General features: G+C 50.4%; 1 protein-coding gene across 2 annotated transcripts in view; it reads left to right on the top strand.

Moving 5' to 3' along the window:
* Positions 1–25,462, top strand: part of LOC138472476 (neurotrypsin-like) — a 1,741,737-nt gene that overhangs the window by 1,369,050 nt on the left and 347,225 nt on the right. The gene's annotated exons all lie outside the window — the stretch shown is intronic.

Raw genomic sequence — 25,462 nt, 5'->3', positions numbered from 1 at the left:
GCGCTCATCCCCTCCCTGAAAACGGGTCTGGACGTAGGCATCCCTGCTGGTGCGGGATGATGTAGTCAGAGGATCAGGGACAGGATTACACACAGGCACCTCTGCGGCGGCCTGTGCTGCCTCCTGTCCCTGCCCCTGGACTGCACCACTAGCACCAGTGGAATCCCCCCTCCAGACCCCGTGTGTGTCCCTTCCACGGCCTCCTCCTCCACCAAACCCCCCACCAACCTGGATGACTTCGTGCCATCTTCCTCCATCGGACCCTGTGGGGTCTCAGCTGCCCCTTCTGCTGCCGAGGAGTCCACCTCTGACCTCCACCTCTTGGACGTACCCTTGGTAGCTGCGGCCTGGGACGCGGCACCAGACTCCTCACTCCCCGACGAGATGACAACATGGGAGGGGAGCTGGGCCTTACGTCTTCCGGCTGGCGGTGCAATCCCTGCTGCTTTGCTCTGCCCGGTGCGATCCCTGCCGCACCCTCGACGCCCTCTTCATCAGTTGACGCTGCAGACAGGGAGAGATAGAACACAGGCATCAGGGAACTGTACAATGGTCTGATACACACATGACAGTTGCACATGAGTGGCAGTTTCAAACTTCAGACATGGCATCACACTCCCCAACACACATGTCATTTCAACTCACACACATGAGCAAATCAACAGGAATGTTGCACCAGGCAGCACCATCCATACACAAACAACAGCATGAGCAGCCGAAGGTGAGCCTGAAGTCACATGCAACACGGGGAGTGCAGAACACACGCACACATGCCACCAGACTTACATGCACCTGTACATCTCCACCACCTGTCGCAGTAATGCATCGCCATCCTTGTCACATCTGGCAATCAGCCTCCTACATGTCAGTGTCACATGCATCCATTTTGTATCACAGTTGCACACTTGTCAAATACACACACATGCACATGTACATAGTGCAGATACATGCAGGTGGAACCAGCATCCATGTGTGACACCACATCCATGCCACAGTACATACACAGACATTTTAACATGTGTGCACCCACACATGCATTTGGCCAGCATGCTTACCAACACGTACACCATTGATGTGTTTCACACATGAGATGACTCACGTGTGGCAGGTTCACGTCCCTGTACATACGTATCCATTGTCACCGGGGTCAGTGATATCTTCGTCCGACAGTGTAGATTCTGAGATCTCCCCCTCCCCCGACTCCTCACCTTCTTCTTCCTTCCAAGAACCCTTCTTTTCCTTTCTTCGTGATCGCATCTTATTTTTATGTAGATAGGGACGACCCCGGGAGGAAGCCACCATGCCCCCCAAGAGGGGAGACCAGGGGGCCCCTCCCCCGGGATCGACCAAGAGGGGAAAAAGCCTTAGGCACAAAAAACCCCTGTGTTAACGTCGGGTGCCTTGGAGGTGTGGAACCAGGAATCCTTGAAGGGTGAGAGCTGGTGGAAAGTGTCTGGAGGCAACACGTGGACTGAACCCCCCCCAGAACACAGGCAGTCCAGTAAGTGGTCCGAGGATCTGGTACACGAGGCTAGAAGTGGAAGTAACAAAATGGTAAGCAAAGGCAGTCCAGGGGAACAGGCCGGAGTCTGGTACACGGAAGATCACAGCAAACAATCCAGAAGGTAGGCGAGAGCAAGTCCAATGGACAAGGCAGGGAACTTAAACACGGAAGGTACGGAGCAGAGCGAGAGGAAGTAGGAAACAGAAGGACGGAGCAAGCGGAACAGACAAGAGGAGGAAAAGCGGTAAGTGAAGATGGGAAGGAGGGAGGGTAAGCAAGTTGGAAGGAGGGCAGAAGAGGCGGGCGAGTGAAACAAAACCAAGGGAGCGAGAGAAAGGCAGATAGGACCAGCAGAAGGACGAAGGAAGAACAGAGGGGGAGCCGGACTGGGCTCGAGGACCCGACCGGCGGGAAAAGCGAGTAACCCAGGAAGATAGCAACAGGTAGCAAGCAACTCAGGGCTAACGGACGAAACCGGAAGCGTTGCGACGCATCCGTGACCCGGAAGTGGCTGGTTAAAACACCGGGCCGCGGAGCGCCCAACCAATAGGAACAGAAGGAAAGTAAAACCAGGAAACAGGGGGCGTGGCCGAAATCTGCCGGCGAACGGGACTAAGTTCCGCGTCGCCAGCGGTTCCATAGACGCCAGGAACTCGGCGGCATGACAGTGTGCCCCCTCCTATAAGATCCTCCCCCTGGTTTCCCTGGATGAAAGAAGTGGTACTTGTGAAGTAAGACAGGAGCATTAATGTGTGTGATGGGTCCCCAAGAGTTTTCCGATGAAGGGTAGCCCTTCCATTTAACCAAATATTCCAGCCTGCCCTTATGATACCTGGAGTCACAGAGTTGGCCGACCTCATATTCCGCCCGAGTGGAACCCTGAGGAATCGGGGCCTGTCTAACCTGTCGTGCCCATGTGTCAGCAGGAAATGACTTGAGTTGAGAGGCATGGAAAACAGGGTGGACCCTTTTGAGGTTGTTGGGTAATTTTAAGCGAAAAGCCACAGGGTTGATCTTCTGTATGATCTTGTACGGCCCTAGATACTTGGGAGATAACTTGGAGGGATGTACCCAGCGAGGTAAATATCTAGTGGAGAGCATGACTCTGGTACCCACATCCCATCCTGGTACAGGTCTATGGTGTTTGTTGGCTTGAATGCAATATTGAGCTTGGGCTACCTTAAGGCCTTCCTCTACCTTCTTGTGTGTCTCTCTAAGGAGGGAGAGGGAAGAATCTACCGATGGTACGCTAGTAGAGAGGCCCGAGACAGGAAGAATGGCGCAAGGGTGAAAACCATAAGAACCAAAAAAAGGACTGAACCCCAGAGCGGTATGTGTGGAGTTATTTAAGAGAATTCAGCTAGAGGGAGTAGCGTGTACCAGTTCTCTTGTTGGGAGTTGATAAAGCACCTTAAGTACTGTTCCAGGGTTCCGTTCAGGCGTTCAGTTTGCCCATTGGATTGCAGATGGAATCCAGAGGTGAGAGCTCTTTCGATACCTAGTCTGACACACAGTGCCTTCCAGAACCGGGAGGTGTACTGACTACCCCGGTCTGAAATTATCTTGTTCGGCAGACCGTGTAACCGGAATATGTCTTGGAGAAACACTTCCGCCATCTTGGCTGCAGTAGGAACACCAGGCAATGGGGAGAAGTGAGCCAATTTGGTAAATGAATCCACTACTACCATGACACAGGTGCATCCTTGAGACGGGGGTAAATCCACTATAAAATCCGTAGAGATCGTGCTCCAAGGACACTTAGGTACAGCACTTGGTTCCAGTAGACCAATTGGTCGTTGACGAGATGACTTACTCCGCAGACAGACGATACATGACTGAACATACCGATCTACATCCCTTCTCATCGTAGGCCAGTAGAAATGTCTTTGAAGGTATTCGAGAGTGCCAGCCACTCCCCTGTGTCCTGCTAGTTTAGAGTCATGACACCAGGCAAGTGCTGTCTTGCGGAAAGCCGGTGTGGGTAGATAGAGTTATCCTCCGACAAGGTAAAGGCAGTTCCTGATTTCACAGGCAAGATCCTTAAAATGTCTTTCCACTTCAAAACGACCTCCAGAATCCTCCTGTACCTGCTGAAGGAATTTAGAAATGATTCTGATAGTCCTGGACTGGGGAAACATCCGTTCAAGAGGCGTATCTGTCTCTGGCAGGTAATCACACCAGCGGGAAAGAGAATCGGCTACAACATTCATTTTGCCGGGGATGTAGGTTATGTGGAATTCGAATTGGGCGAAGAAGTGAGCCCATCGGGCCTTTAGAGTGTTGTAGCACTCAAACTGTTTGAAAACCTGCAAGTTCTTATGATCGGTCCGAATGGTGAACGGGAACTTTCCTCCTTGGAGCAGATGGCGCCATTCTACACAGGCCGCCTTCATGGCTAGTAGCTCTCGCTCTATGACCGAGTAGTTCCTTTGACTGGTGTTTAGGGTCTTTGAGAAATAAGCCACCGGATGTTCTGTACCCTGGATTTCTTGAAGAAGCACAGTCCCTATTGCGGCTGATGAAGATTCCGTCTCTAGAATGAAGGGTAGATATTGGTTTGGTTGTTGTAAGATGGGTGCCGAACAGAAGGCTTCCTTAAGATTCCCAAAACTGTCTTCCGCCTCCGCTGACCATTTGAATGGAGTTGCAGACTTCTTTAAAAGTGAGGTGATGGGTAGTATTTTTTGAGAGAAATTAGGGATAAATCTCTGGTAGAAGTTTGCTAACCCCAGGAATTTCTGTATCTCTTTGACTGAGGTGGGTGAAGGCCATTCAATGATGGAAGACACTTTGTTAGGATCCATGGAGATACCATGGTCTGACAGAATGTATCCTAGATAAGGAATGGAGGAGGCTGAAAACACACATTTGCGAGTTTAACAGACAAATGATTTCTCTGGAGCCTTCTGAATACTTCCCTGACATGTTCCACATGGTCTTCAGGAGTGCGAGAGTAGATCAGAATGTCATCTAAGTATACCAATGTGGTTTGGCACAGGAGATCGGAGAATAGTCTGTCCATAAACCGTTGGAATACCGACGGGGCGTTTACCAACCCGAACGGCATTACCTGGTATTCGAAAAGTCCGAAAGGAGTCCGGAATGCTGTCTTCCATCGTCTCCTTTCTGTACTCGGAGTAGGTGATAAGCATTGCTCAGGTCGAGTTTGGTAAAGATGGTAGCACCCTGTACAGCTTGTAGGATATCGGTGATCAATGGCATAGGATACCAGTCTTTTATGGTAACCTTATTTAGACCGCGATAATCTATACACAGCCTCAATTCCTTTGAATCCTTTTTAGAGATGACGAACAAGGATGCCCCTGCAGGGGCCTTTGAAGGCCTTATGAGCCCGTTTTCCATGTTGCTGTCCAAGTACCTTCGGAGGTATTGTTTTTCTTCTAAAGACAGTGGAAACATCCTACCGAAGGGTACCAATGCACCTGGGGTGAGATCAATGCAACAGTCTTCAGGCCGGTGCGGAGGGAGCTCGACGGGTATCTTTTCAGTTGCCACCTCGTTGAACTCCTTCAGGTAGTGTGGGAGACAGTGTACTGTTCTGACCCGGCAGCTATTTGTGGTCTTGACGGTCTCGAATCTTGGTTCTGGCACGCATTCCGATTTGCATAGTGAAGACTGAAAACTAAGTAAGTTTCTAGACCAGTCAATACTGGGGTTGTGTCTGCGTAGCCAACAGATAGCCAGGATTAGGGGGAAGTGAGCAGCCCTGATGATATCGAATGTGATACTTTCGGTATGTTGTTGGATGGACAAAGTAAGTGCTTCTGTGGTGTGAGTGATCAAACCCGAGCTCAAAGGTTCGCCATCAACCCCTTCCACCTTTTGATCTTCTCGTTTGGCTATCCTTTTCACTCTGTGTCGTTCTGCCCAATGGGTATCCATGAAGTTCCCTGCTGCTCCACAGTTGAGTAGGGCTAAAGTGGTTACTTCCTTTGGGCCCACTCTGAGAGAAACTGTGAGCACCATCAACTGGGAGTCCTCAGACGTTTCAGTAGAGGATACAGAAAGAGGCGCGTAGGGACAAAGAGCAGCCCCTCGGTAATGCGTCTCAATGTTTACCGAGGGCGAGCGTTTCCCGACCTTCTGGGCGGTACTTCCGGACAATCTCTTAATAGATGTGAGGAAGACCCGCAGTACATACACAGGGAACCCTGCCTGCGCCGTTTCCTTTTTTCAGGTGTGAGCGGGGCTCTGGTGGTTCCGATCTGCATAGGTTTTTCCTTAGCGGTCCGTTGAAAGGGTACAGACGTGGGTGTTTGAGTCTCCAAGAGAGGGGGTACACTTAACCTGGTCTTCTTCTTTTCTTGACGTCTTTCCGTCATTCTGAAGTCAATTCGGAGGGCAGTTGTCAGGAGTTCGGCAAAAGACACCAGTCTTTCTATCTGGGCTAGTTCGTCCTTCAATTCCTCCCTTAAACCTCGCCGAAATATGGCATACTGGGCCTGTTCCTGCCAACCTGCCTCAGCTGCCACCTGTTTGAAAGCGGTGATGTATGTCAGTAGATCAGAATTCCCCTGACGGATGTCAAGGAGGTCCTCCGAGGCCAAGTAGGTACTCTCTGTTCGCAGAAAGGTTTGTTGAATCAGGGACTTAAAGGCATTGTAGTCCTGTAAAACCAGGTCTGGCTGGTTTACTAGAGGGGTACCCCAAGCCAGGGCATTCCCGGTCATGTGGGTGATCATAAACCCCACCTTGGCGTGGTCTGAGGCAAAGGTCTGAGGGCGAAAGGAAAAATGAAGATTGCATGCGTCCAGGAACTCCTTAACCTTTTTTGGGGAACCATCGAACTTCCCTGACACAAGGGGAAGTGGAGGTAAATCGGTTAAAGGTCTTTCCCTGTCCGTCAGACGCTGTTGAAGGGTGGCGTTAGCTGTCTTAAGGTTCTGCATCTCCAAACTTAGACTTTGTACAGCGGCTACGAGTTCTTGTACCTGCTGTGGGGTGGCCATCTCTTTTAGGCGTCGCAAACTGTCACCGGGGTCGGTGATATCTTCGTCTGACAGTGTAGATTCTGAGATCTCCCCCTCCCCCGACTCCTCACCTTCTTCTTCCTTCCAAGAACCCTTCTTTTCCTTTCTTCGTGATCGCACCTTTTTTTTATGTAGATAGGGACAACCCCGGGAGTAAGCCACCGTGCCCCCCAAGAGGGGAGACCAGAGGGCCCCTCCCCCGGGATCGACCAAGAGGGGAAAAAGCTTTAGGCACAAAAAACCCCTGTGTTAATGTCGGGTGCCTTGCAGGTGTGGAACCAGGAATCCTTGAAGGTTGAGAGCTGGTGGAAAGTGTCTGGAGGCAACATGTGGAGTGAACCCCCCCAGAACACAGGCAGTCCAGTAAGCGGTCCGAGGATCTGGTACACGAGGCTAGAAGTGGAAGTAACAAAACGGTAAGCAAAGGCAGTCTAGAGGAACAGGCCGGAGTCTGGTACACGGAGGATCACAGCAAACAATCCAGAAGGTAGGCGAGAGCAAGTCCAATGGACAAGGCAGGGAACTGGCACACGGAAGGTACGGAGCAGAGCGAGAGGAGGTAGGAAACAGAAGGACGGAGCAAGCAGAACAGACAAGAGGAGGAAAAGCGGTAAGTGAAGATGGGAAGGAAGGAGGGTAAGCAAGTTGGAAGGAGGGCAGAAGAGGCAGGCGAGTGAAACAAAGCCAAGGGAGTGAGAGAAAGGCAGATAGGACCAGCAGAAGGACGAAGGAAGAACAGAGGGGGAGCCGGACTGGGCTCGAGGACCCGACCGGCAGGAAAAGCGAGTAACCCAGGAAGATAGCAACAGGTAGCAAGCAACTCAGGGCTAACGGACGAAACCGGAAGCGTTGCGACGCATCCGTGACCCGGAAGTGGCTGATTAAAACACTGGGCCGCAGAGCGCCTAACCAATAGGAACAGAAGGAAAGTAAAACCAGGAAACAGGGGGCGTGGCCGAAAGCCGCCGGCGAAAGGGACTAAGTTCCGCGTCGCCAGCGGTTCCATAGACGCCAGGAACTCGGCGGCATGACATCCATACATGGCCCTGCAAAGACATATATGCAACCTGCACACTCCTGGCACACCTCAACACGCACAGCGTCCAATCAGTACACATGTACACTTAACGCTCAACTCCAGACGGGTCTGCCTCTCAAGGACCTGGACTTGGAGCGCTGGGTGTACACGTTCCAGGACCCTCATTTGGTTGTTGGTTAGACGGACCCGGCACCCCTTGGCATCTGCTGCCTTCAAGACGCACCGGGCCTTGTTGAGGGTCCTGGACCTGAAGTCCTCCCAGCGCTTCGGGCCGTGTTGAATATCGTGGACTGCCACCCCCTCCTCGTGGATGGCAGTCACGATGTCCATCCAGATCCTCTTCCGTCCTTCATTGTCGGCACGCAAACTTCCAAAGAGGGCATCATACTGCCCCAGGACTTGCTCCACCAGGATACCAACTTCACTGGCACTGAAGCTGGTAGCCCTCTGCCTCTCTGGCTGGGGGTTGTCAGTGGTGCCAGATGGTGTTGTGTCCGACATGGCAACCCCGGAGGCAGGTGTGGGTGGGCAACTGGGTCCTGGGGCTGGGCTGTGGAGCGATGGTATCCCATTCGGGAGTCTTCAGTTCCAGCAGGGGTGGTCACAGCAACTGCACCCCTGCAGATGGCTGACGTGCAGGCACCAAATAGCAGGGCACGTGGGCAGCAGGCAGGCAGGCAGCAGCAGATGGCAGGTGGGAGCGTGCTCGGGGCTCTGGGGGGCAGGAAAATGGCCTTGTGGGCAGGAGCATGGTCTTCCATGTGTTGTCGCGTGGCCAGCTTGTTACGGAGTGATTTGGTATGTGAAAAAAGTGCACGTCAGCGTGAAATTTGAGAAAAGGCACTTAGCGCATAAGCGCGTCTGTGACGTTACACGCGCAGGCGTTTCCCACAACACGGGTGCATGTTTATTGTACACGTGAAAAAACTGCACGTCCTGGTGTCACTGCATGTAAAGTGACGTCGCACGTGTGGGCTGGCTTAAAAGGTATGCGTAGGACGCCATTTTCTTACATGCGCTTTTTGTGGAGAGCGAGCGGGTGATTCTTGTACTTCTTGTCGGTCCACACGCGATTACTTCACAACGGTTCCAGTTCGTACTCCCCGTTTACTCAGACAGCATTCAATTCTTCTTTTGGCGGGGGTGTTGCCAACACGCACACACGCGTCTTTTTCATGTTCTTTTTCCAGGCAGACGGTGAGTCGCGCACGTATTTTGCAACTGTGGTTGCCCCCGTGTGTCGTGTACCCCTTCAGAGGTCATTGTAGGCTGTGTGTATCACGCGTACGCTTATTTTTGTGTTTCTGGGTGCCACAGCGTAGTGCAGGTTCATTTTTCCACGCACGTGGTCTACCATGGGTTGCGTGCACATTTAATATTGTTTTTGGGGTGCCTGTAGGTTGCGTGACCCGTCATCTTCCCCCAGGGGTCACAGACAGCCTTGCTAGACCACTAGGGTATGAATTCCATCTAGTACCCTACCCCTTTCACCCCAATTGCCCAGGACAATTGTTTACTGCAACTCCCATACGCACAACAACATCCGTGTCATGGTTGAGAGGCGACCAAGCAGTAAGGGAGGCAAAGGTGGCCGACCTCCAAAAGGTGGGCGCGGTAGGGGACGTGGCCAGGATGTGCAGGGTGGCCCAAGAGGCCAATGTGTGGAGGACCAATCGGGGCCACCTATGCCCTCCCCAATGGTTGGGGGAAATGTAGCTGACACCATCCCAGCTCAGCCCTTGTTAAACCGGCCCATATTGTCAACTGAACCGGCACAGGATGACTCCCAGGCTGACTTCCAGGTCACCAAGTCTAAGCCACGTGTGGCGGTGAAAGTTGCTGTCACCAGGCCACGTGGATCTGGGGCAGCAATGTCATCTGCTGCCCCAAATAGCCAGGGTGAGGAGGCTGCAGGGGCAGCTGCAGCTCAATCCACCCCAGCTCCAAGTCTCCCAGCTGGGATAGTGTCGGTCCAAGTCCATCACACCGAGGTTGGTCCTGCCGACATCACCCTGCAGCCAATGCCTGCACCGAGACCTTTGGTCATTGTGCCTTCACAAAATTACAGTACCCAGTCCACCTGCGCTTCTGCCCCTACCAATCAGAGCGGCGTAAGTCACTCAGGATCCGCACCACCTTCTAAGAAGAAGACGGGTGCTCTTGCACTACAGGCTGGGACCCCAGACACGGCTACACACTCCTGCACGTCAAGGAAGCCTAGCTTCAAAGACGCCGAACTAGATGCACTTGTGGCCTATGTGTTGGCATATAGCCGCGAAATGGTGGTGACTGTAGGGTGCAAGACTACGCCTGCTCAACGTAGGACCCACTGGCAGACCATTGTGGACCACATTAGTGCCCTTGGATTTGTGAGGCGCACAGCTGATGATTGCTACAAGCGGTGGAATGACCTGAAACGCAGAGCAAAGAACAAGCTGGCTTCCAATCATGCCTCTACTCTGGTGAGTGGTGGTGGCCCTCCACCAGAGGATGACCAACTCACTGAACATGCGTCTGTCACTGGAACTTTTGTCACAGAGGATCAGATCCGAGGCGTGGGAGACCTACCAGATCTTGAAGCATTGTCCGGTGAGTGCCCATGCATGTGTGTGCAATCCATGTGTATGTTGCTTGGGTGAGTTCTGATTGAGTGCCAGGTGAGGCTGTGTCGTCATGACTGGTATGGGTCACCCATGTGGTCCTCCAAACCATTCCCGGTTCTTGGGTTTGGGGATGACAGTATCCCTTCTGACCACAGGAGCCAATTTGCACCAGATTGCTGCAGTTGCCCTTCAACTGTCATCTTGCAACAACATTGTTCAAAATGTTTTCCTGTTCATTCAGCCTGATTGTTTCAATCCTTGCCGTTTTTACGACACATTTTTATGTCGTACTGCCACAAATGTAACATACTTCTGTCATAGATTACACCCCACAATGGCCCACATGTATTACCTTGTTATGGGAATGATTTAACCATTCAGGCTGATTGAGTAATGGCCTGCACACAATCATTTTTAGGCCCTGTTTGAATGTTCAACATGACTGTTGTCGTCTGTCATGTTGAAGTGACCAACCACTGATGTATCCATCTGCCTGCCATCACTGTATCAGTGAACACTGGATCTGTTGCAGCGTGTGGCACATGCGTGTTTTGTCACACTATTTTGCATGTTGTATCTCATGATGTCCATCTCACATGGATGGGTGACAGTACTTGTTTACTACCATATGGCTGTACTTGTCAAATGTACTATGTCTATGGTGCGTGCCATCTGTGTGCTGGCATGTGTCATATATGTGTATTGGACATTCCACTCACAGCCTAATGTGTGATGCCAGTGCTATCCAGCATGCGGCACATGTGTTGCTTTTCCATCTTGGAGTCCTCAGTGTCTGCTTTTTGCCTCCCCTTCCAACTCATTGACAGTGCATGCATGCCAGGGTTATAGTCATGTGGAACATGTGTTATTAATGTACTGGAGCTCTGCCTCGTCAGGCCTATGTGTGTGCTATGGTGCTCATGCCTGTTTCCATTTATTATCTTTCATGTTTTTGCAGGTGATGAGGCATTTGATGCTGTTGAGGAGGAGGAGATGGTATAGACCCAGGAGGAATCACAGCTACAACCGGGTACCAGTGGAGGACGTGGGGTGGTGGTGGGTGAAAACCCATTAGTCCTACAGACCATGCTGTCCATGGGTGTCTCTGGGTACACATCTGCAGACCTCTATGAATCAGGTGCTGAATCGGACAGTGAGACATATGTACCGTCGCAGGTGAGTGTTTCTGGCAGGGATGCTGTTCTGTCCAACCCACCTGCACCGGGGGTAGACCCCTCTAAGGGGATTTCAGTGTTGGTAAGTCTGCCTTTGGCGGTTACGGATGCAGGGTCACACTCCACAACATTTGCTCCTGTTCCTGGGCCAGCAAATCAAAGGAGGAATGCAGTCCTGCAGCCTCAGGCAGTGCCAGCACAGCAAGGTGCAGATCGCCTTGCCCCAAACAGGTGTGGTGCCTGCCAACGTGGTGGCCGTGCGCCACGAGGCAATACTGTGTGGGAGAACTCCATGTACAGTATAGCAGCACAACAGGGAGCATCGTGTGAAATGATGGCTCAGGCAACGGATAGGGTGGCCAATTCCATTCTCCCGCCTGAAAGGCAGATGGAGCTCCAGCAGCAGGCAACAGACTCCATTTGCCACTCACACAGGGAGGACATGTTGGCATCCAACAGGGACCGATGGGCTGGACTGGAGACTCTGCGCGAAGCCATATCTGTAGAGTCAAAGGCCCACAGGGAAGCCCTGAGGTTAGAACACGGGTTCCTCAGAGATACTCTGGGTGAACTTGAGGCTTCCCGGAATTTTAGGTCAGAACAGCAGCTGGAGCAGCTCACACGTTCACTCTCAGCTGAGCTCCAGGCAACCTGTGTGGAGATCCGGGCATCACGCGAGGCCATGCAGACAGAAATGCGGGCTACCCGTGAGGTGCTGCATGGGGATCTCCGTATCATCATCCTGCAGAACCAAACCTTCCGGACTCGCATGCTTGCTGCCATGGAGGACCATACCAGGGCTTTGCGTGGGTTGCCTCCTGATGTAGCAGCAGAGGGTGATGACAGCGACGGCAGTTCTCCCACTGTAGCGTAGCCGTGCAGGCCATGAGCCCATGGAGGTATTTTTTTTCTCAACATCCACGCTTGTGGGTGTTGGGGTGCACCCTGTAGCTCATCCCTCCTTGGTGGCCTCCCCCCCAGTCCACACATGGCCATTTTTGGATTTTTAAAAAAAAAAAATATTTTTTTTACAGTATGTTGCTTTGTGTGGCTCCTGTGGGTATCCACTGTGTATTCTAGCTGGGCACATGCAGGCTTGTCCTGTCTTTGGGTTAGATGTTTGGTTTCCTGACACACACACCCCTCCTGCTTCCCCTTTCCATGGGCTTGCAAAGGGTGTGACCAAGTGACAGTAACTTACACAGTGACATTGGGCTCCCATGAGTTGTGTGGGCAGTCTGTAGTCAAAACTGTGTGTACATCCCTAGTGGGGATTTTTGTTGGATTCTACACTGCATGGTGTATTGATATGTGCTTGTGCATCCATGTCTTTCTCCTTATATACATGTAGGTTCTTCATGTCTTAACAAGGCTGTCTCCTTTGCAGATGCACTTCATGTTGTATGCAGTACTCTGAGACATTTGCTTGACAGCAACACTCTGCAGTTGGAAGGGGTCGATGTGCTGCCTTAGTCAGGTTGTGAGACTTGCACTACTTCAATTTTTTACTGTCATATATTGCCACTGTTTCATCCTGTAGTGATGTTTTGTGTTGCTGGTAAGTATTTGTTCATGTGTGCTGTTTCTTATTGATTACTGAGAGCATATTGTCTGTGGCCTGTTTACATTAGGGGCAGTGCACTTTGTGACACTTGTGTCATGTGTTGTGCATTCATTTGGTTGCTTTCACATTGCATTCCATGCCATGGTGTGCTGGGTAGCTGAGATGGGAGGGGTTGGGTGACATGGCACTATTTTGATGTGGTATTTTGCAAGGGGGTAGTCATTCCTGATGCATGAAAGTGTATCTTTTTGTGACACAGCATTGGTTGATTTTAAGTAGGTAGGGATGCACACAATGTAACACTTCCAGGTGAACAATTTCAGGCTGCTATGATTGGGACAGTTGACTGTCCCTTTTGTCATCATCATTGATTGTCAGCTGGTATGTGCCAGGCCTGTGTGCACTCCGCAGGGGTGCAATTTTAGGTGAAGTAATTTGCCACAAGCTGGTACGGGCTGCCTCACCACGTGCCCTTTTACCTCCCATGCACAGCGGCCGTGCATGTGGTTGGGGATGTGGGGGCACCACCATGTCCACCGGCACGCCCCGGTGGGTTGCAACGTTGTGCAGGACACATGCTGCCACTATGATCCTGCACACTCCTGGGGGCGCATATAGCAGCTGCCCACCAGAGCGGTCAAGGGAGAGAAAGCGTGACTTGAGCACTCCAAATGTGCGCTCCACTATGCACCGGGTTGCAATATGGGCTCTGTTTATCTTACCTCGGGTGGTGTGGTGGGGTTCCAAATTGGCATCATTATGTAGGTGCTCAGAGGGTAGGCACTGTCCCCTGGGGAGGTTATAATGGTTTTCATTAGTGGGATTTTCCCATTTGTCAGTTTCTGACATGCATGCATGTGCAGAGGCATTTATACTCAGCAATTAGCCATGTGTCGCCATAACGGCCAGCTTCCAGGTCCCGGTTTAGGGGTGACATTCTGAATATGAAACTATCATGGCTGGGCCCTGGATAGTTGGCATGTACTGAGGTGATGATTCCCTTGGCATCACATACAACCTGCACGTAGATGGAATGCCAGTGCTTGCGGTTCCGATAGATATGCTCAGTGGCCCTGGGTGGACGTAGAGCCACATGGGTGCAATCAATGGCACCTAGGACTTTGGGGAAGTATGCCACCACGTAAAATTGCTGGACAACAGCCTGCCTTTCTGCAGGTTTTCTGGGCATGTATATGTGCCTGCGGACTGAGGGGCGTGCAGTCATAATGGCCAACACCTGGTGTAGGCAGCATGACTGCGTGGCCTGTGACACCCCCCCACTATGGCACTTGTCCGCTGAAATGAACCAGTAGCCAAGAAGTGCAGTACATTGAGCACCTTTCCCAAGGGGCTCAGTGCTTGCGAGCACAGGGTGGGTGATGTGAGGTCATCCTCCCACTCCTCACCAGGTCTAGGATTATGTGTGGTGGAAACCTGTACCTCCCATACACCTGGTCATCAGGCATCCCAAAAAGGCTGGTCCTGGGTAAAAAAATGCGGGGCCTGGCTATCCTCCTCCTGCGGTGTCCCACGACCACTGCTGCGAGGAACTGTATATTCATCGTAGCGTCTGAGCTTGTTTGGTGTTTGCGCACACTTTTATGCTGCGCCGGGCCGCTTACACCTGCTTTCTGCTGGCGTACGTGTTTCCGGATTAGCGTGTCTTTTTTTGCGCACGCCTGTTCAGTTCCATGAATACGTGTTGTTGGCGTGCGTGTGGGCTCCTGTACTTCCCCTGTAACACCCATATTTTCACGCGTTGTTCCCCATTCTGCATGTTACGCCCCGTGTTCCGCCCACTTTTGTTGTGTTGTGCTGCGCTATGTGCGCTTACCCTGTGTGCGTAGCGCACGCCGTTTAATGACGTGTGCGCCCGCGTGCACCACCCACGATTTAGCGCACATCCCAGGATTTACATGCGCACTGAATTCCATGAATCGATGTGCGCGGATTAGGCACGCGTGCGCTGTGATTTTCACGCTTGCGCTGCGATTTTCACACTTGCGCTCCCCTTTTCAGTGCACATTTATTCCATGAATCGGCCTGTTTATTGTTACTTTGTCCCTGTTGGCACACAGTGGATAATATACCTTTTGTTGCACATATCCTTTGTTTTGCCTTTATTGGGTTGGTCAATATCAACCATGTAACAGTCACTACAGGTTTATATTTTGAAAGTTGAAATGTGCAAAAAGCTGGTTTACTCTTTCCAAAGATGGTGTTGAGATAGCAAGGAGGGGGCAATAGATTTCATTTTTTCAGATGTTCAGTATAGGATCATTTTCGGTTAGTCTCAGAACATTTCGAGAAATTCATGTCATAAACTTTTCTAAATGAAGATGCCAAAAGAGTGTATCTTTTGCCCTCATGAATCACTCACTGTACAGCTGCTGACACTACTAAAGCCCAAGTTGTTCATAAAATGATGCATATTTTTATCAGATATTTTGGACCTGCCCACTAGTAGCTCATTTCTGGTCCCAGGTTTTGTGGGAAATACAGCTCATTACAGGGGTTCATCTATCATTGCATCCTGTTACATGTTTTTGGGGGGTGTTCAAGGGAGTGACTAAATATATGATATGATATTTATAACTCGCTTAATACCCATAGGTTTCTAAGCGCGGACGAGGGGATTGAACCTGTGGTGCTCCGCGTCCAAGGCAAGCACGTGGCCCCTGAGCTATCCTCCCGATCCCGAGATCTGTATACATGTGTATCTATCCCTGTGCTCCTGTGCACGTGGCAAGAAGATGTATATTAATGACACAGTAATGAAAGACATCCATATCAGAGTTTAATTTATGTACATATTGTGTGTTATGCCAACCACATTCAGCAAATAGCAGCTATCACTTAAAACTCTATCTCATTCAAGATTCACTAAAGTCATAAGAAGGGAGTCACTCTATTATTCTCTTTTAAACACTCTAACTTACCATAACAAGGGGATATCCGTAAATAAGGAGCAATTACATTATTCATATACCTATCAAAGATAACAAGGAAAGTGCAACAACGAACAGTTAGCTGTAAATTATAACTTTATTCAGTGATTATATTGTCCCTTGAAATTAAAAAATAAACACCATTATTTTCTTATGTACAATTGGTAGCCGCGCATTGAGTGTCAGTACCGTTTTTCAGTTGTCATTTGTATCTTTAGCAAGTAAAGAACACTTGACACTTTATTGCAGCAATGTTACTATACCTCTAACCAATTATTAAAAGTGTTATGGCTAAGAGCAACCCCCCCCCAAGCACATCTGCTAAATATCCACCTGTATGGAGCATTATACCCTTCTCTACGGAAGACTGGGATGAATAAAACTGTCCATATATGCAGGGAATATTGCTGTACTCTCTTCTGATCTCATCAGGTTGATTAGAAAGACTGCACTGACTGGTACTGAAAATGTGGACCGGGTTAGTAGGGAGGATCTGGCCCATTTGCAGAAATGGCAATAACAACCCATCTCGTTATCCGGAGTGCGAATTTGCAAGGTGGTTCTTGATTCCCAATTTTCCATACTTATTTCGTCCTTTGTATAGTTAAACTATCACTGGATTACTAATATTAATGCTATAATCTCCTGCTTTGTGTATGGGGTGCAAAGTGCCCCATCACAGTCAGAAATGTCTGTGTCATATTAATGGGAGAACATGGGCTATTGCTTCATGACCTGCAATCCTATAATTGGCACCATTGACCACCCGGATAAAAGTACTGTTACTCTTGGGAGTTCACAGACCATGGTAATTTTGAAAACTGAGGTGGCTTAGAAAGGAAATTGAAATTTGGAGACCCCAAATTCTTCAAAAAAGGCTGACATGTCTGGAAGAGTTAATGCACATGTAGATAGTGAGCTGCTGTATAGTGTACGGTCAGTCTCGGAAGGCCCTTGGGAGAGGTTAGCTAGATAAGTCATTGGCCCTTTAGGTATTCACCCTAGCACAAGTAAGATCGTAGACAGCAGGGGCAATATTCGGTATAGACCAAACCCTTGTCTATTGCTTCTCGCAAATCAATACATAGATGAGCAAAATGCAAGCCAGATAAAAGTGAAATCAAGATCCCGCCCAACAACCCTTCTATCGAACTCCCCATCTCGTGGCCTACAGAAATGGAAACCAGACTGAAAGCTTCCACATTGGTTAAAATGTTCAATTTAAATTATTTCTGTTTCGCCTCAATTAGTATTCAATCTTATATGCATTATTTAACACATTGTGTATAGGCGCATTATAAATACCCAATAAATAAAAAAAATGAGCACCTCAACAAAACTCTGGAACTCCCTCCCCAATGGAATTCGCAAAATAGAGAAACACCTGACCTTCAATAATGCAGTAAAAACATGGCTGTGGAAGACGTCTAGCTAATCCGCAAGCCATGCACCATTGTCAAAGAGAGAGAAAACATAGCTGACCATGGCACACTGGGTTTCAGCTACCAAACAAGCTACCTGCGCAACTACCACTTTACCCCATGCCTTGAAGATTGCACTCTTTCCCCACTAACGCATACTGACGCCATTCATACTCTTGCAAACATACGGCACGCAAACCAACTATGCCACACACACAACACCTGGAACACCCCCATGCATAGAAGTTCACATTATTTGTAGATAGCAGTATATAGCTTAATAGTCTATCTGAGTGTGTTTAAGATTCCATTCTGTAGGAATTGTTATTTGGATTTTATGATTATTTATTTACATTGTAGATTTGAAGGAAGTAGGGCATGCTATATGTTTTTGATGTGCTTATCCTTTTACGTATTATACTTTAAAAAAAATGTTTTTAATAAAACATTTTATTAAATAGTTATAACATGAACAAAACAACCAAAAACAAAAGAAAAAAGGCAGCTAGAGCAATTGAGGCCAGCTTGACCAGTCATACAGTAGTATTAGACCTTGTATCACCATTCAGGTAGATCCCGACCGTGACCCATTTTGCATGTGTACAGAGTTACATCACCAGTGTCTGTATACATCAGGGTCCTCCCTCCTCCCACTTCCCCCATATTTTAGAAGCTTTGTTGGGACAGCCTCTTGCGTTGTATATCCGTCGTTCGATCATAGCACATGTGTCCATGTCCAGTGCCCATTGCTCCAGCGTCGGAGGCTCCGGGACTCCCCATTTTTGTGCGATGTTGCGCTTCATCAGGGCGGCTGCCCTGTGCAGTAACAGTTCTTCCCATTTATTGAAATTGCTATCTCCCAGTGCACCCAGGATCAGGACCTTCGGGTCCAGTTCTATCGTACTAGAGAGTACCCTGGCCAGTTCCTGGCAGCAGCCATCCCAGAAGATTCGAATGCGGGGGCATGACCACAGTATGTGAAAGAAGGTTCCCTCCTCCTCCCCACATCGGAGACAGTTCGGGTTTGTTGCCCTATTCCAACCAAAGAGTGCAGTTCTAGGGTAGTACACTCTGTGCAGTATTTTGAGTTGCACCAGTCTGAGTCTAGAGGAGATGGCCGCCTCCCGTGGGTGCATTAGTACCCGGATCCAGTCCTCGGGGTCGATATCCCCTACATCCCTTTCCCATTTGGCCTTTAAACTGGTCAGTTCAGGAGTAGCAAAGGATGTGATGGCGTTATAGAGGATGGATGTGCATTTGGTGGGGATATATTCAGGCAATATGTTGCGTTCTATAGGTGTGTAATCCGGGATATTGTCATCTGTCGGTATGTGGATTCTCAGGGCATGGAACATTTGCATGTGGTGGTACCTCTCGATGTCTGGGAGTTGAAATTTGCGCTGCAGGGTCCTCAAACGGGGCCAGATTCCCGTCTTTTAAGACATCCCCCACTTTCAGAATCCTGCCCCTCACCCAGCATGGCCATGGCTCAAATTTCACAATTTCCCTCAGGTTGGCGTTTTGCCATAGGGGTTGCGCCGCCGTTATTTTGTTCCCCCACCCCACAAACGTGTGTACGTTTCTCCAAATGGTGGTGATATGTGCCTTCGTTGTTGGCGGGGAGGGTCTCGGGGGGGGGGGATTGATACAATAAGTGTAGTGGATCAGTGTCATGCAAGGCCCCCATGTCGGCTCTAATATGGGGTAGTTCCCGGTCCCCATGCAGTAGGTCATTGACCACCACAAGTTGTGAGGCCTAGTAATAGGTCTGAAGGCGGGGCACTCCTATCCCACCCTCCCAGACCGACCTCTGAAGTGTAGTCAGGGCAATACGTGGTTGACCACCACCCCATAGAAGCTCCCTGAGAAGGGTCTCCACCCGGTTGAATTCAGATTTCGGGATCTGCAATGGGACGTTCTGAAGGACGTAGAGGAATCTCGGAAGGGCCATCATTTTAAAAAGTGCGGCTCTGCCCATGAGGGTCAGGGGGAGAAGCTTCCAATGATGGACGATATTGGAGAACCGGTCAATGATTGGTTGGAGATTGTGCGTGGTATAGCTGGTAAGATTTGTTGTTATCTAGATCCCAAGGTATCGGAAGCCGAGCTGCTCCGTACGGTATGGGCATTCCTGTGGGTTAGTCTGTCCTTCTCCCTTTACAGGGAAGAAAACGGATTTCTTCCAGTTGATCCTTAGCCCACTAAATTCCCCGTACTGGACGAGCATCTGAGTCACTATGGGGCAAGTCTGGGCGGGTTCTCCCAGATATACCAGGAGGTCATCCGCATATAGGGAAATTCGATCTCCGTGTCCCTCTGGCCATCTAAATCCCATCCAGGATGTACTCTGGTGGAGCCATATGGCCAGTGGCTCAATCGCGAGAGCAAAGAGGGGAGAGGGGGCACCCCTGTCGCATGCCCCTGCCGAAGTGGAAGGATCGAGAGGTCCACCCGTTCACCCTGACCTCCGCCTGGATGTTTGTATACAGCAGCTTCACCCATCCCAGGAACCCTTCACCAAACCCCAATACGTTCCATAATCTCCCAAAGGCTATCCCATCAGACCGAGTCGAAGGCCTTCTGAAAGTGGATTGCCAGAAGGGCAAGTGGGCTGTCAATGATAGGAGCCCATTCTAGTGCCAAGTGGAGCCGACGCAGATTCATTCGGGTTGACTTGTGTGGCATGAAGCTACACTGGTCCGGGTGTATCAGAGTGTCAGCAACCGGTTGTAGCCTGTTGGCTAGGAGCATAGCGAGGACCTTGGCTTCACCATTGATTAACGAGATTGACCTGTAGGAGGCACATTTTTCCTGGGGCTTGTCAGGTTTAGGGATAACCACAATGGTAGCCTTACACAGGTCCGGCGGGAGGGTGCCTTGTTCCCGGGCGCTCAGTAACATTTTATGGAGGGAGGGCGTTATGGTGTCCCCGCCCAGCTTCTGCCAGGTTTCGACTGGGAACCCGTTGGGGCCAGGAGTTTTCCCGGTCTGCAATTGTGCTAGTGCTTCGGCTACCTCGGCCTCCGAAAGATCAGAGTCCAGCCTTGCCCACTGCTGTGTTGACAGAGTTGGTAGTAGTATGTCATTTAGGAGGGTTGGGTCCAGCGTCGAGGTTGGGGCCTGGTATAGTGCCTCATAGAATTGGGCAAAGGCCTCTGCTATCTCTGGTCCGACTGGCACCTATCACCCTGTGGGGTGATAATCTCCCGGACACAGCGTTGTCCCTCATCTCTTCTTTCCAAACAAGCTAGCATTCTGCTGGCCTTGTCCCCATGCTCGTAAATTCTTGCTCTGGAGTCCCTGTGGGCTTGTTTAGCATTGTCTAGTAATACGTTTCGAAGGTGCTCGGTGGCTCGTTTGAGGGACAGTTGGGCCTGAGGGGATGGAGCAAGGATGTGTTCGTTCTCCCTTTGGGTCAGTTCTCCCTCCGCCTTCGCTATGTCTTGGAGTCTCTCCTTCCATTTGTCCGCCACCCAGGAGATTAGTGTGCCTCGCAAGACGGCCTTGTAGGCTTCCCAAACCACTACCGGGTCCTGTTCTTCATTGTCGTTAAGCTTGAAGTAGTCGGTGGAGACTTCAGCAAGGTGGTCCACGAGCTCGGGGAAACCCAGGTAGTAATTGTTTAGTCTCCACGTTTTAGGGGGAGACGCGCCCTGTATGCGGATTTCTACAAGTAGGGGTGAGTGGTCCGAGACGCCCCGGGGGAGTAGGTCAGCTGACAGTGCTCTGAAAAGATCTGTGTGCGGGAGAAAGAGATAGTCGATCCTAGAGAGGGAGCCGTGGGCTCCGGAATGAAAGGAGTACCCCCTAGTATCAGGGTGCAACTCTCGCCACAAAGACCCAAGTCGGACGCAAAGTTAAACAGCCTCGTGGGAATATCTGGGTTGCGCTGTCTGAGATGGGTATGGTCAGTGGTGTTGCACATGACATCATTAAAATCACCCCCCAGAAACCACTTATCCGGTTGGTGTTTGCCTATGAGAGCAGTCAGTTCATCCAACAGCTCCTGTCCCAGTCCGGGCGGCTAGTATATAGAGACAAACGTGACCCTCTCGTTCCACAGCATTCCCAGGATTAGCACATAGCGACCCCGTGGTCCTGTTCCAAGCCTTGTACGGCAAAAGGGATGCGTTTATGTATGAGAATGAGAGCACCCCTAGATCCCATTGTGTATCCCGCATGGAAGGCAGCCCTATAATTGGTGCATTGGAAGAGGGAGCAGTTCGATCCCGCTAGGTGCGTTTCAGATAGAAGAGCCACGTCGGGGGAGTGTCTACTGAGTTCTTGCTTGATCAGGCGCCTTTTAATCGCAGAGCCCATCCCGTTTACATTCCATGTGAGCACCTTGAGGGATTTGAGGCGTTCAGTCGGAGTCGACTGGGGTTGTATGGGTGCCATCTAGTAATTTAGTTAGAGGGTTGGGCGGGTGTCTTGCGGGGAAGGTGTCCCCGTTTATGGTGATGTATTGTGGTGCATGCCTTAAGTGGTGATTGTTTTGCTGTCTGGACAAACTGCGGCCTCATTTTGCCATGAACCATAACAAACCCTGGAGCTTGCAAAGCTGCGCTGCTCCCGGGGTAACAAAAAACTCTTCACAACTTTCCCTTCCCTCCCCCTCCCCATACTCCACCCCAACATGAAGTACCTGTAGCCCTAACATCGCTGACACTCAAAAGATGTAGGGTGTCAACTTAACAGACCCTTGATCAAATTAAACTAAAGAAATTGGGGGGGGGGCTGTAACTTTTCCCCCAAGTGCGATGGCGGTACGCCTCCGCTAGCTGCATTATAAAAGGTGTAAACGCCTTACTAAAGTCTCTGTGGCATAGCTCGGTACATTCCACAGTTTCAGTTCCGCACTTGCCCGTGGGATCTGGTTCTTCGTTGGGGAACCAACCGTGGTCAGTCCCCATCTGCCACCGGCCGGTTCGGTGAGGGTGGCTGATCCGGCATCAGGCACTGGTCTGTTGGTGATGTGGGGTTTCTGCTCCTGTTGGTTCGAGTTGTCCACCAGTCCCCCTCAATGTGCTGCTCCGCCCATCGCCAGGCTTCCTTAGGATCTTTAATATGGACTGTTGTGCCTTTATGATAAATTTTCAATTGAGCAGGAAAGAGCAGGTCATATTTCACTCCTAGCGCTTGAAGTTGTCTTTTGAGCTTTTCAAAGGATTGCCTCGCCTTCTGCATCTCCCTCGTGTAGTCTGGAAAGAAGGCTAGCTTAGAGCTATTGAAGGTGATCGTGCCTTTGGTTTGTGCAAGGTGCAACAGCGCGTCGCGGTCCCGATAGTTTAACAGCTTTGCTATCACCGTTCGTGGGTGAGCGCCGGGCACGGGTCTGCCTGTGAGCATTCGGTGTGCCCTTTTTATAGAAAAAAATTTAGAAAAAGATTTCTGGTCGAACAGGTCCATCAGCCACTGCTCCAGGAAGAGCTCCATACAAGGGCCTTTGGCTTTCTCAGGAATGCCAAGGATTCAAATGTAATTGCGCCTGGATCTACTCTCTCCCTCTTCGACTCTAGCCTCCAGGATCTTGAGTTTGGCTGAGACTCCTTGGAGTTGTTGTTGCACAGTGTGTAGCCCGTCTTCCGTGTTGGAGATTCGCTGTTCCGCCTCTCCTTTTCGTGCTGATAGCTTCTGCAAGTCGTGTCGGAGGAGGGATACATCCAAGCTTATTCCTTCCATCTTCTGCTCCATTGATGAGCGGGAGTCTGCTATCGCTGCCATGACGTCTCTCTCAGGGAGCCCATCGGCGCAGGGTCCACCTCTTCAGAAGGCGACGGTTGAGGTTCGAGGGATTGCGATGGGGGGATCGTACACTGGTCAATCCTGTTTTGCACAGTGGGCCTCTTAGTTTTGTCCTTCCCCATGCTTGCCGCTAGGCTCTGCGGGCGTGCTTTTGTATCCAGAGCCTTGTCCGGTTGCTCGAGGGGTTGTCTGCCCAGGCTTATTGCCCAGTTCGGTATGCAGTTGGTGGCACTATGGCAGGGTTAGGAAGCCGCCTCGTTCCGTGGTGGAGGGAGGAAGAGATCTAACAAAGTAGTGCTTCCTTTATTGCAAGGCGGCGAGCGATGGTAGGCCTTAGGCCCTGGTGCCAGATTCGTGTTTGTGGCTGTGGTGGTCTGTCCGCTCTGCAGGCGTTGATGGGTCGCACAGGGAGGTCTCACGCACCCAACCGGGTTGTGTGCGTTGAATTCCCACTCCGCTTCCCTTTTGGAAGCCCAGTGTCCACTTGAGTGAGGCAGGGGGGGTTGTAGAGAGTTCTGCCCCCAGTGATTCGCCCCGCACGCCAGTGGGTCACCCCACCGTCTGCTGCTTGGTTCGGTGGCGGTAGTTCCAACTGGAGGGAGACGGCCCTTCCGTGGGTTGTTTGCACCGTTGTGTCCTTGCTCGCCCCTAGTTTTCAGTGACCTCCCACTAATGTTGAGGTTTCCTTATGTGGGGGTCAGGGGGCCCTGATATTACTGTGGCCTCCAGTACCAGAGATGCACACGGGTGGGTGGGAGCTCCTGATGGCTCCTGTTGGTTCCCGTGGAGGTCAATGTGCCCATGGGTGGGCCGTGCCACCAGCGCACGTGGGCACGGTAGCCGGGGGCTGGGATCAGGTTGGGCGTTCGAGTCCTCCTTTCGTTGTTGTGTGCCCTGGAGCGGGGAAACCCAGCCCCGCGAGCAATGTCTGCGCGAGGGACTCACGGGACGCTGCGGCGGTACTTGGCCCGGTCTCTCCTGTCTCCTCGCAACCGGATGGGCGGCCCGGGACTCCAACTCTGCCGGTCCGGGTTACTGCTGGTCTCCGCCTCCACTCCCCTCCTCTGCCACTCCTTCGGCATGGCAATCTCCTTTCCTGGGTCCTCGCTCGCCTCTGGTGCCTTGGCTCCGCTCAATGGAGTCAGGCTGCTGGTGTTGGGGCCGCTCCGATGTCCTTTCAAATCGCATCCAACACTCCGGCGGCCATCTTGGGTGCCTGGTGCGTTGTTTCGGCGCCGCCGTCACTCGCTCCTGGTTTTTCAGCCCGGGTGCGTTACGGGCTGATTTTGGACACAAGTGTGCCCCAGGACTTCCTGCACCGGTGGTTGTATTCTGGGGGTCGGCAGGTGCTGGTAAGCAGGTGTTCGGGTCAGGATATTAGCCGCGGCAGCGGGAGCTCTTCAGGTGCACGTCTACCGCATCTCGCAGTTGGCCACGCCCCCCGCATTATACTTTTTAACCATAAATAAAAATGTATAATAATACAGAAGTATCCAGAAAGTGTTTTTAATAATTTCACATTCATCTCATATACTATTATCAAAATGTCTTTGTTCAATGTTCCAGCACTGATGAATAAATGAATGGCAATAAAGCAATATTTCACAAGATTGCCTCCTTGCCGTGCTAATGCCTTCAGTTACTTGGGCAAATAAGAAATACGCTTTGCATTGGGGCTGCAAAAGGGATGTGGGCACAGATGCTAATAATTCCATTTGCAAGTGTGTGTGCAGGATATGCCGCAAAGCACATACAAACTCTTTCTCCCTAAGGCTTTATGATACTCCATAATATTCAATTATATGTATGTCAAATGTGCTTTGGCCGATTGTCAGAAAAATGAAATCCAGTTTACAGCATTGCTTCTGTTGTCAATGCATATAGCCGTGGGTACACACCTTTTACAGGACTATAGTCTACATGTTTGTCATGCGTGTATAGAATTTCATCAGGACTCATAACCCTGGTCAGTTTCTCATTAAGATACCTTGTACTTCTTCCCTGTTGCGGAAGTGCTATAAAAGCATGAAGCACAGGAAGTGTACAGTCCTGAAAATGTGTTCCTATGGTTAACGCATGAAGGAAATGTTAATTGGATTTTGGCACAAAACCTTTACTTGCTATGCATGTTGGGCCACAGCACACTTCACATACCGAGCATTGAACATTATTAAATATAATAGTTAATTCATTTATATTTGGGCCATACAGCTTCTTATGGGCATACTATACTTAATAATTCGACACATGTTTTAAATAATGCATATAAGATTGAATACTTATTGCAGGGAAACAGAAGTAATGTTAAAAAAAAACGAGTACATTGTGAAGACTGCATTGTCCGATGTGAGAAGTGAATCTGTATTATGGCCTCTAAAACAGCGTGTGCCTGGCTCACATTTCTTCGAATGTATCTTAAATTATTTGAGCATATAATATTGCTCTTTTCAAAGGTTTTTTTTCTCCAAAATG

Source organism: Ambystoma mexicanum, chromosome 8 (genome assembly GCF_040938575.1).
Source record: "Ambystoma mexicanum isolate Mex_15411 chromosome 8, UKY_AmexF1_1, whole genome shotgun sequence".
Lineage (NCBI taxonomy): Eukaryota > Metazoa > Chordata > Amphibia > Caudata > Ambystomatidae > Ambystoma > Ambystoma mexicanum.
The sequence above is the reverse complement of the archived record's forward strand: the minus strand, read 5'-3'. Positions and strand labels throughout refer to the sequence as shown.